This window comes from Aulonocara stuartgranti (genome assembly GCF_965226115.1).
Source record: "Aulonocara stuartgranti genome assembly, chromosome: 3".
In the NCBI taxonomy this organism is placed as follows: domain Eukaryota; kingdom Metazoa; phylum Chordata; class Actinopteri; order Cichliformes; family Cichlidae; genus Aulonocara; species Aulonocara stuartgranti.
The window spans coordinates 450001-463287 of record NC_138941.1 but is presented as its reverse complement, the minus strand read 5'-3'; the positions used below and the strand labels follow the sequence as shown (position 1 = coordinate 463287).

Genomic DNA, 13287 nt, shown 5'->3' with positions numbered 1-13287 from the left:
AAATACCAGAATCTGTAAGAAGAAGAAGAAACAAACAATCAAATAGGTCATTATTAAGAGGACAACAATCTCTTGATGATTATCCACAGTGTCTTTGATAACTCTGAGATACAAACTGTCAAGGATATACACATCCCAGCAAACAATAGCTGTGTTTGACTAAAGCGATTAATAACAAGGACAGAGCTACAATCACTACAGTCAAACATAAAGGGCTTAATCCTGAATCCAAGTCTGAGCTGTGATGCCGTTGGTGCTGAAAGCTGCTCAGATCCTGAAGCTGCACGTTTTGTCTCTCTCTAACCAAACCAGCAGCAAAAGAAGACACATTTCGCTTGACATAAACATTGTCATGAATTCCCTCTTACTTTTGCTGGTTTGCTTCCACCACCATTAAAACACACACAGAAAAACAACACAGCACAGCTCTCTGCCTCTCTCAGTGTACTTTAAGAACACCGTTTCCCATCTCAAATCTCTGTTTTTGGCATTATTCGCTTGCTTGTTATGAAGCAGTCTACCGTTGTTTACAGCCATTTTTTTTAATGACTTCCGACAAGACAGCCTCATTTCTGCTGTTCAATACCAAATTTTATTTATTTTTTTCAAATTAAGTGAAACTGCAAAATGCTCTGCTGTGTCTCTATTAAAACCTCTTATTAAAACCTCTGAATCACTTCAGCAGCATCAGCCAATGTACATTTGTTGAGTCGTGGTTCTCGTCTGCTTTTGTTCTACTGCAGAATAATATTTTTAAGGTTATCTACTGTAAAAAGCTAGGCCAGGAAAATCTGCTTCATGGTTTTGTGTTTTATCCTCAGTTACTTTGACACAAAAGCATCTGCTGTGATGCTCACACCTCTGATGAAGTTTCACAAGTGTCAGTACTGATAAATGATCAGAATTATAATGTTTCTGACTCTCTGAGTAAGAATTAAATGGAATCTAATTGGGACCTTGTGAATTGGAATTGAACAGGTTCTAGAAATCAGTGATGATACTCAGCTCCAATACCCACCTATGATATTAGGCTTACGAACGCTGACTGGGTTTCATTTACCAGCTTTTTATGTTCTTCCTGCAGTTTCCTCCCCACATCACTCATCTTAACTTTTTTCCAGTCCTCCTCAGTCTAAACAGAACACACAACAATACAAAGAAAAGCTCAGGTGATTGATCTCTAACACTAGGCATCCCCAGTCTTATTCTTAGCAGTCTAACTTCTCACCATATCTTTGAAGGCCTCTCCATTGTAGTAGCGCTTGGATGCTGGATACTCTATCGTTTTGTCACATAGTTCCAGGAAACTGGAAGCCACCAGATGCAGCTCCTCTCCGTCATAGCCGTACAGCTTTTTGTCCTCACGCGTCATCAGCACAAGCTCGTCACATGGACATGAGGTGCCCTTTACCACACCAATAACCTGCATTTTTACAATCTCGGGAAGGTAGAATTTTCCCCAGGCGTTAACTTCATCATCATCCCCGTTGTATTTGGTGTTCTCAAGCTCTTCTATCCACAGGTCAGCACCACTTGGCTTCTTCAGGTGAACGCACATGCTTTTGTTTTTGGAAACAAAATCTTTCACCCATTTCAGGTACTTTTCACCTGGAAAGAAGCAGACAAGGAAATATGGATGAATGTAGAAGTGTTGGAAAAGACAAATAGCAAGGTTATCCTACAGCAGTTTGTGAAAATGTTGTATCTTGAAATAAGCAGGCAAAATGAGGATCTCACTTATCTCATATGTTCTGACTACCGACTTTCTTCAGTTAAAGGACAAAAAAAGGGCACACTGGAGGCTGACAGAGTGTGCAATGGTGGGAATCATTTTGCAGAACTCACTAAAGTTTGTTTCTCCTGGAACAAGCTTTTTACACTTCGGCAAATGAAAATACTGTGTTAAACTAAAAAAGAGCACCAGACCAAGGTCTACAGTACTAACAGAAAAGCATGCCGTTACCTGTTGCCTGTCGACACAGCTGCTGATCTTCCTCACCAAAAAAATGAGGATCCCTGAAAGGAATAGAAAGGTTATGTTAAAATGAATGACTGTCACGGTGATCATGGGAAGCTCCAAAATATCACAACAATAGCTACGAAATCACAAAATGCAGTGTGATGTCTGTAAGCACCAAACATGACATCTCTGCAAATTCATCTTGAAACATGTAGGTACCTCACACGTACAGCTGCAGCCATCTCAGCCATTTATCACTGTGGCTGCCAAGTGGCTGCCACTTCACAAGCGCATGGCACAACATAGAAGAGCCACCTCCACAGGACAAGACTCAGCAGTCCATCTGCATCTTAAGGATAAAGGTCACTCTTTCGAGGATGCCAATGTTCACATTTTGGACAGAGAGGACAGATGGTTTGAAAGAGGAGTGAAAGAAGCCATCTATGTCCACTGTGAGCGACCATCTTTGAACAGAGGCGGGGTTTACGACACCAACTCTCTGCCATCTATAATCCAGTTTTGAGATCCTTCCCAGACGCCTTAACGCCCACTCACATCCTGGGCCATCTGACCTCAGGAATTCGCATGATAAGGTGGGGCCAGGTTTCACAATGAACTCACCCGAAACTGGCTGATTGGGACCCACACCCAGTTTCACACCTTGGCTCAGGTGATTAGAGGATCATCAGGGGGTCCTTTTGTCCCTTTGTGGGGGGTCACTCCCACTAGGCTTATATCTGGGACTCTCCACCATTTGACCTTAGAACTGAAGAAGCTTCTCGGATGAGAGGTGAAACGTCTTCAAGTAACTTAAAGAAGTCCAGACGCTTTTCTTTGCAAGCTCCTTTGACTACGATGACCTGGATGACTGAGAACCTTCACAGACATAAGGTGAATGTGACAAACAAAGCGCCTTCTTGTTCTCTGTGATAATGTAAAGTTATTAATGAAAAAACAAACGAGTAAAAAACGGACTGGAAACATGTCTTCAATCAAAACTCGACAAAAACAAAGAAACAGCCTCACTTCTCTGCGACGCTCCCTAAAAATGACGTTACGTGTTACGTACCAGAGATTTCTATACAGCCCTTTATCAAGCCGAGAGAAAGTGACGCAAAACCCTCCAACTAATAACGACTAGCAGAGAGGCTCAGCTGAGTGTAGTTACCTGGTTTGCAGACGCATACAGACGTTTCCTGTCCTCTCGGACGCAGCTGTGATAGAACATGTGGTGCATTACCGCCACCAACTGGCTTGGAGTGAGGACCGGAAATCGCTCATGCCAAATCAAAAAAAAAAAAACATAAAGAAAGATTAAGTGAAGAGATAAATGAATACATTAAATCAAGAAGAAAAAAACCCACCACCGGACATATACATCCTCATATCCTTCTGTACAAATGAGTTTGTTTTAGAAACTGAAAAAAGCCACAAAACCTTCACATCTAGAAATCCTTTGCAGTAAAACTTGTTTTTTGGCAGGTTCCACAGGTTTTGAATCAGTTTTCTTCTTTATTCCTGATAATTTTGACAATGAAAAAGAACATGTTCTATAGGGCTTTGGAGTTGACGTCACGCCGCAATGCATTGTGGGAGCGCGGCACCATTTTCGAGGTCTACGAATCAAAACAAACACACTGTGTTGGAACGACGATTACAAGATGCTTAAAAGCAGCTCAAAAGAGAATGGACTGTATAGAGACCGATTGCGTCCAGAGGCGAAGCGGCGGTACTTGCAGAAAATAGCGTGCAGTGGAAATGTGGACCCGTATGAAATACGGCCGTGGAGTAGAAACCCTGAAGACGTAGCCTGATATATTTTCGTACCTTATCTGTGGAGTCAGCGCGTACAAGTCGTCATTCAAACAAAGGTAAGTCAGCTCGAGTACTGCGTGTGAAATGCGTTTGATTTCCCTGCAAACATTCACATTAGTGCAGCATAACTTCATTCATGAGGGGAAATTACAGTGAGAACATGTGGAGGCTGTTAGAGGGAGAAGATAGTGAGTTCAGTGCAGGGCTGTGCAGAGAGGTTTAAAGGGGCGGGTGCTCAAAGTTAAAAAGGGGCACATTGAACCAGGCTGAATAACAACAACACACATTCATCAAGAATCTAATATGGGAAGGGCAGGGCTGTGTTGGTCTGAGACTGTAGACATTAAAAAGTCCACAGGAGAGATGGTAGCTGATTAAACAAGTGTCATGAGATAATAACAAAATGCAAAGATTGGTGACAGCGCTTGGAACCATAAGGCAACAAAAAACTATGTATGTAAAAAAAAAAAAAATATATATATATATATATATATATATATATACACAGTGGGGCAAAAAAGTATTTAGTCAGCCACCGATTGTGCAAGTTCCCCCACTTAAAATGATGACAGAGGTCAGTAATTTGCACCAGAGGTACACTTCAACTGTGAGAGACAGAATGTGAAAAAAAAATCCATGAATTCACATGGTAGGATTTGTAAAGAATTTATCCGTAAATCAGGGTGGAAAATAAGTATTTGGTCACCTCAAACAAGGAAAATCTCTGGCTCTCACAGACCTGTAACGTCTTCTGTAAGACGCTTTTCTGTCCCCCACTCGTTACCTGTATGAATGGCACCTGTTTGAACTCATCATCTGTATAAAAGACACCTGTCCACAGCCTCAAACAGTCAGACTCCAAACTCCGCCATGGCCAAGACCAAAGAGCTCTCGAAGGACACCAGGAAAAGTATTGTAGACCTGCACCAGACTGGGAAGAGTGAATCTACAATAGGCAAGCAGCTTGGTGTGAAAAAATCAACTGTGGGAGCAATCATCAGAAAATGGAAGACATACAAGACCACTGATAATCTCCCTCGATCTGGGGCTCCACGCAAGATCTCATCCCGTGGGGTCAAAATGATCATGAGAACGGTGAGCAAAGATCCCAGAACCACACGGGGGGACCTGGTGAATGACCTGCAGAGAGCTGGGACCAAAGTAACAAAGGTCACCATCAGTAACACACTACAACGGCAGGGAATCAAATCCCGCAGTGCCAGACGTGTTCCGCTGCTGAAGCCAGTGCATGTCCAGGCCCGTCTGAAGTTTGCCAGAGAGCACATGGATGATACAGCAGAGGATTGGGAGAATGTCATGTGGTCAGATGAAACCAAAGTAGAACTTTTTGGTATAAACTCAACTCGTCGTGTTTGGAGGAAGAAGAATACTGAGTTGCATCCCAAGAACACCATACCTACTGTGAAGCATGGGGGTGGAAACATCATGCTATGGGGCTGTTTTTCTGCCAAGGGGACAGGACGACTGATCCGTGTTAAGGACAGAATGAATGGGGCCATGTATCGTGAGATTTTGAGCCAAAACCTCCTTCCATCAGTGAGAACTTTGAAGATGAAACGAGGCTGGGTCTTCCAACATGACAATGATCCAAAACACACCGCCCGGGCAACAAAGGAGTGGCTCCGTAAGAAGCATTTGAAAGTCCTGGAGTGGCCTAGCCAGTCTCCAGACCTCAACCCCATAGAAAATCTGTGGCGGGAGTTGAAAGTCCGTGTTGCTCGGCGACAGCCCCAAAACATCACTGCTCTCGAGAAGATCTGCATGGAGGAATGGGCCAAAATACCAGCTACTGTGTGTGCAAACCTGGTAAAGACCTATAGTAAACGTTTGACCTCTGTTATTGCCAACAAAGGTTATGTTACAAAGTATTGAGTTGTATTTTTGTTATTTACCAAATACTTATTTTCCACCCTGATTTACGAATAAATTCTTTACAAATCCTACCATGTGGATTCATGGATTTTTTTTTTTTCACATTCTGTCTCTCACAGTTGACGTGTACCTCTGGTGCAAATTACTGACCTCTGTGCAAGTTCCCCCACCTAAAATGATGACAATCGGTGGCTGACTAAATACTTTTTTGCCCCACTGTATATATCAGCAATCAATCAGAAAATCATTGGTTCATATTACAATTAAATATGAACAGGCTCCTTAGATGTAAGCAGTTCAGATCTGATGTCATTTACATTCTTCACACAGCACATTCGTCCAGGCTGACAGGTAAACATAGAACTAATCTCAGGTAACATGACTCATAGTAGAGATCCAGTAAGAAAGATTGCAGGCTCTAATATTATTACCACACAATCCAAGGACACACCAACAGCTCAGATTTGTAGAACTATTTAAACAAATGTCTTCTGAATATTCAATTCAGGTTCACAGTGGGAGGGTGGGGGGGGGGGTTTCGTGGAATTTTTTAAATAAAGTCTGCAACACAGAAAGAGCTGTGATCAAGCTATTTATTACTGCGCCAACACACATCAAACATCACAGTTCAGTCATGTCAGCGCTGCCACAGAAGTCGTGCTCCTCCTCCTTTACGCCTTCCAAGGAAGAGGGAGGAAGTTACAAACTGATCCTACCACACTTCACGTGTCTCGCTATGAAACCTAACGCATCAATGGTTGTGCTGTTTTGTGCCCTTGGCCTTATCAGCACCTGTAAAGGGAGTTGTTTTCTCAAACTGCTGAAGTAAGTTCATCTAGTTTTAGCAACTTTCACTGAACAGTAACAGTGTCACAACTAAGCATATGCATAAGCACTTAAACACTTTAAATGAGAATAACAGAACATTTCTATTACAGAGGCTGGAACCTGTCCCAGTAGTAGGTAGAGCACACCTGGACAGGTCACCAGTCTGTCAGAGGACTAACACAGAGACAGACATCAGAGTAACAAATCTATTTAAAATTAATGTAAGTTTGCTGCAGCTGTATGTATGAACATGTGTTTCTGTGCTCACAGTCCACCTCTCAGGAACCTGCAGTTCACTTTTAGTCTACTTTAAACAGACCTCACAAAAGGCTGATGTGGCTGGATCAGTAGTCTGATTTGAGTACGATACCTTTGGCCAGGGATTCATCTGGTGCATCGCTTCACTGCAGTCTTACGTATTTTCCCCACACCTGAATAAAAAAATACTGATATATACAAATAACAGCTTCAGCTGATGCAGCCTGACTCAATCCTAGATGTTCAGCACACAGAGACACAGAGGTGCCGTTTAAAGTTTAGTGTTAACCTGAGTCACTGATCATTTGCAGTATTACAGAGTCTGGCAGTCTTTGCATGATGTCCACGTCACTGTAAGTTTCTAGCTGACTTCACTGCAATTTCAATTTCAATTTCTGCTGTTCACAAACGCTGTCCATCTAATCTGACTGAGCTGGAGCTGTTTTGCAAAGAAGAATGGGCAAAGATTTCAGTCTGTAGATGTGCAAAGCTGGCAGAGACAGACCCTAAAAGACTGGCAGCTGGAACTGCAGTAAAAGGTGGTTCTACAAAGTGTTGACTCAGGGGGGTGAATAATTACGCACACCCCACTTTGCAGTTATTTATTTGTAAAAAATGTTTGGAATCATGTATGATTTTCGTTCCACTTCTCACGTGTACACCACTTTGTGTTGGTCTTTCACCTGGAAGTCCAATAACATTGATTCATGTTTGTGGCTGTAATGTGACAAAATGTGGGAAAGTTCAAGGGGGCCGAATACTTTTGAAAGCCACTGTATATGTAGACACAGGACTACAAGTAGAAGATCAGACATGAAAGTGGAGATAACACAGAAGACCTGCAGCAAAGGTCAGAGGTCAGACTGGGCCCCTGGATTCAACAATGAGCCAATGATCATCAAGCAGTGACTAAAGCAGAGCCCTGACGTTCTGACATTCATCACACAGTCAGAACAAATGTCTGCTGATGACTTCATCTCATGAAACGACTGATAGATGTCAGTTCATTGATCAGCTGAGCTGCTGATCTTCATCGTCACAGAAACATTCAGCTTGTTTCAATCAGTAAATAACTCCCACTACTCCCAGTTTGAACTGTTCCCACTCAAAATGCTGTGAGAACAATGATCATTGTAGAACTTCACAAACATCACGTGTTGTTTTCCACATGTAAGATCAGCAAACACACAGAAACTTCCTGTTGCCACACACGGCCTCTAAAATCTCTTCCACGCTTTCTGTCTGAAGTCCACTCTCTGTGTCGGATCCACAGGAAACAACAAGATCTTATTAACATGGTTTTCAATGTGTCTCCTTCCAAAAAGTCCAACCAATGAACAAATGTGTGTATTTGTGGAGGCCGAACAAAAGCATGACACATTTCTCTGTTTCTATAAACTGGAGTCAAACACAAACATGAAGAGTTTCACTGACAGACTCCAAAATGCCCCCACAGTGGATCAAAGGGAAATCCTACAGTGTGGCCAGAGACTCTTAATGGCTCCAACATCAACACATCCACAATGTTGGATCCAGTTCTGCCTCACAGAGTTACTAAGACACACCCTCTGCCAGCATCACAACAGCTCCACCTGCTTCACCTGCCTCCTCAGCATCTGTACACCTGAAGAGAAAAGAAAGGCTCCAACAGCTCAAATCTACAAAGGATTCATGAAGTTTCATCCAACAATAACATGTTTGCCTTCCACAGTGTGCTGTTAGACACCACTGTACCTCTGCCATTTCAAAAAGAGCAGCTTGGGAACATTTTGGCTCCAAACACTTTGTGTTTAAGTTCTTTGTTTTCTTTGTGAAGCCGACAACATCTGGAGCTTTGTGACTCATAGAAACATCATTTTGTTCTTTAGATGACAGCAGATTGGGACTGAATAATCAATCACTATCAAACCAATAAAGACAAACATGCTGATTTTACAGGAACTTTGTTGGAGAAGCTGCAAAGACATGAAACTGGTGGAGATCCCAAACCAGTTGATAGTGCTGGTTATTCCAAATAAAGCTGTTTCCCTTTGAGATGAAATGACTTTGTGTCCTGATATATAATAAAGATGTTGTTGTTTTTGAGCCCCTGTATTAAAAGTAGTTTAAAGTCAGCTTGAGTTTGATGTCTTTATGTCAAAGCTGCTCATGATGTTGAGCTGCTGATGGAATAAAAACAATATAAAAGCATGTAGTCCAGACTTAAATGTAGCCTGTTGTTAGCTGAGGTCCACACACAGTGTTTGACAGTGTAAAGTGTGTGAAAGGGCTGCTGGTGGAGCTCACTAGGATGAGCAGGTGACCACGAGGTGGAGAGCAGCTGGCCTGGCTTTGACCCGGGCCACGCCCCCTTTCTCTCTGCTTTGCTGTCACTTATCTTCACTGCTCTGTCCAATAAAGCTGAAAAAGGCCCCGAATCAAAGAAATCTGCTGCAGCCTCTGAAATGTCTTCTGTTTCCTTCCCGACGGCTTTTTCACCGTCAGCCCATCAGACAGTCCAGCAGCATTTATGATGATGTCATGATGTTGAAGAGGCTGCTACGGTGGCCTCCCATGACCCCCAGCCTCATCACAGCTGAGATGCAGACATTTGAAAACATTCAGCAGACAACTGAATAACAGTCCAACACAACAGTCTGTGTGCAGACACACACTGACCTTTCATAGAGTCAAACACAGCTGGTTGAGTCATTTCTCTGTGAGTCTAAAGTGAATCTAGTATTTGAAAGTCCACTTCCTGTATTTGTTGTTGAAGACTTCTTCAGCTTCTTCTCAAGGACATCAGCTGCTTGTTTGGCAGCAGAGGCAGTTAAGAAGCTTCCTGAAAAACACTGAACAGTGAGTTCACTGTGGCATATGACAGATTCAGCTTTCTGTGTGCAAATGTGTCTGTGTCGACCTTTCAAATGCTGTTGAATCCAAAACATCAGCGGCTCCTCGGCTGCTCACTTCATGCACTTCTGTCTGTGTGACAGTCCAATGACATCACAGCTGTTTCCAGCCCCAGTGTCTCAGGACTGGACACCTTTAAACATGTCGAGGATCAAACAGCGTCCAGCTAAACACACATGAAACTATCAGAGCTGACAATCATTCCAATAACATCTAATGGTTCATGTATGTAGACACAGGACTACAAGGAAATGGCTCTCAGCATCTGGCTGTGGGAACACATGAGTCCCTGTTTGTGTTCAGATTGTGTGCATGTTTTAGACGTGTGTCACATGTAGAAACACAACAATCCCACAATGACACACAGATGTGTTTGACACAGCTGTGCAGCTGTAAGTTGTTTCTAATGATTCATTGAAGCTCTTCTAACATTCTGGAGACGATCAGTACATGAATCTGTTCAACACGACAACAATTTGACTTCAGTGTGAACGTTTGCATTAAATAACCTTCTTCATCCAGCTGACAGCATCTTCATCCTATGATGTGAACAGTTCCTCCTGTTGATGACAAACCTCTGACAGGATCTGCTTGAGGAGCTTTTTCATGTGCAGCTCTCTGAGCTCAGGGCTGAGCTGCTGTTTCATCTTTAAGAGCTGCTGCCTCCTCGCCGGACTTGTTCTCCTCTTCTTCTCCTAATGACACCATTTCTGCTTCATATTAAATTCAATAAAGATGCTGACATGTATCTGTAGCAACAACATCATTGAATCTAGAACAACTGGAGCCAAACCAGTGGCTCTGCTGGGATCACTGGTGAGCCAACACTTCCTTGTTGATGCAGATTTCAGGGCTTCCTTTTGCTCCTCCGTTATAACTGTTCTCTCTTCTCAACACATGATGACACAAAGGAATCAGCAGTGACAAAGATGATGCTGAAGAGAAGCACACACTTCACACATATAACAGAGCAGTGCAGTTACACACACCTCTGCTCGACATCAGGCCTCAAACAAAGACACAAAACACTAACTTGACTCTAAACAGAAGAAACGAGCAGCTGTTTCTGTTCTGTGCTTATTTATATTTGACACACATGCTTCTCTTTGTGCAAACACACATCGCACTATAAGGGTAACCTCGCACACAATGATTGGACAGCACAGTGATGATGCTGGGAGATCCTATACGCAGCAACACAGAAACACTGAGAACTTTAAACAATGATGGAAAGTGTTATAAATGACTTGTTGGCCTCTGATCTGTCACAAACAGCTGAAACGTGTCTCTCATGAGTCACATGAAGGTTTTTGACAGAAAGGACAAAAAGTAGCTGCAGTCAGTTTGTGTCATTTTTAGATTTATTCATCTGGGAGAAAAATCTGAGGGACATTAAAATGTGTTTTCAACAGAGACAAGAACATGAATATAACAGAACAGGTAAATGAACATGTTTCAAGTAAACAGCTGGACTGATCAGGTCCAAACACAGAGTGATAAACTTGTCAAACAGCTGTCATATCTTTATATAGAAGCTCTTTATAAATGCTGCTCACTGCAGTCTGTTTACTAATAATGTCAAAGTGTTAGAAACACAGAAACATCAGAATGGTCTTTGTTCACAGAAACCTGTCTGGGATCCTTTGTTGTTCTTTTGATGCAGAGTTACATTATAAATATAAAGAGTTATTTCAGAGTCTCATCAGTTTTCCTGCATGTCTTTATTTAACACATCAGCAGGGCTGAAGCTCTCATGTTAAACACACACTGATCTATGGACACGTTCATGTGTTTCTAACAGAACCAGGCTGTTATCAGCCTGCACTAACATTATGTCACACACACTGAATGTAACAGTGACAGTTTACATCATCACACAATCAGCTGTGATTGTTTCACTGTCATCAAACGAGTCAACAGGAAGTAGAATCAATAGAAACCAATCATTTCCTGACAGCATGTCTGATGGAAATAAGTGCAGATTATGTATGAAGTCTAACTGCACACAGTAACTGTGTTACAATAAGGACTTAACAGCGCCCTCTGCTGGAGTGTTTCAGTACTGCGTTAACTAGAATACACCACCTCCTCCTCACACCACCTGCTACAGCTCTACTCTTCTATGACTACAGTCATCCACAGCACTGATGTGAGGTCACATGGTTCATATGTAAGGAGCACAGCTGACCTCAGGTCAGTTTAATGACTGTGAGCAGCAGCTGTGTTATTGTCACTGTGACAGGGAGACACTCTCAGACACAGCGCTCATGTCAGCTTGTTCTCATGCAGGAGGATCAGGAGCTCCATGTTTGTCTTTCTGTTTGAATCATGATGTGTTTGTGCCATCAGAGTCTGTCATGAGTACTCAGGGTTTCACAGCAGCTCTTCTGGATGCTGACGAGGACTCCAACCTCATGTTTCACCTCTCTGAGCTTCTGATGTCTGTGAACACTCGTGTTTCTTCTCTGGGCTCATCTGGACAAAAACACCTTTCTGTGTTTGGCTGCAGCCTCATTCTGACTGACAGGAAGTGTGTTATCCATGAGCTGCACTTCTGTGAGGAAGTTTCCTGCTGTGTTTCCTGTCTGTGGACAAACACGAGTGTTCCAGCTGAGGACTTGGTTCCTTCCACCTGTCCATACAGGACATCACGCTGTCTGCAGCTCTGTAAATGCAGCTCCAGGTCCTTCCACGTGCTGCTCTGTATTTGTGCAGTTTGTAGTGTGTCCTGGGAAACGTAGCACACATGGTGTTCTTCTGCTGTTTCCTCCTTTCACTGAGTGTGAAACACTGACGCTGTGCTGTTGTTCACAGAGGGGAGCTGATTCTAGCTGCAGCTGGACTCTGTCATCTAACTGAATGTGTTGGTGCTGATCACGGGGCTCTGAGGGGGGAGCAGCAGGAGGACTCTGGATGCTGACGTCAGTGTATCTGTGGAAGCTCCCACAGCGTGTCTGTCATTCAATATTGTGCTGTATATTGTATCTATGCAAAGATGAACAGACTGTGTGTTCACTGGTCTCTGTGCTGCAGCTCTGATGTCATCATCACTCCCTCCTCCACCCTCAGCAGTCCCAGCATGCTGCTGTGGTGCACCCCACCCTCACTCTACACCTGAGCCACAGACCACACCCTCCACCTCAATATACACCACAGTTTTCTCTGCTGTGGAAATGAGATCAGGAGGAAATCATCATTATTATTATTTAATAAACGCTCACATTAATGTGGGCTTATTTGTTTCATATTAGAAACATTAGTTGAGTGTTTTTAGTATAAAATGGTCAAAGTCCCTCTTTTTGCTCCTCCCCTCACCTGTGGATGGGCGGTGCTGTTACCGTGGTGACAGCTTGGATGTGTTTCAGTCCTGCCTGGTTATCACTGCAGGAATCTTTCACATTTATTACAGGTAATAACGCTGATTTTTCTGTGTATTATGAACCAAATGTATCCTGATACACACAGAGATGGATGAGCAGAGGGTTTTTTTGCAGTTTATGTAGTTACTATGGACTTAATGCATACATATTATTAAAATTAGGGCTATAACAGTTGTATTGATGTATAGCAACTTGAAATGCTCCCACAAATGGCTCCACAGCATGTAAAAATATAACAAAAGCTCTGGCGGACTTGGTTCT

At 42.9% G+C, this 13287-nt stretch overlaps 1 protein-coding gene across 5 annotated transcripts in view; it reads right to left on the bottom strand.

The window, feature by feature from the left end:
• LOC309702191 (protein NLRC3-like) overlaps positions 1-13287 on the bottom strand; it is a 90340-nt gene that overhangs the window by 46577 nt on the left and 30476 nt on the right. The window lies entirely within an intron of this gene.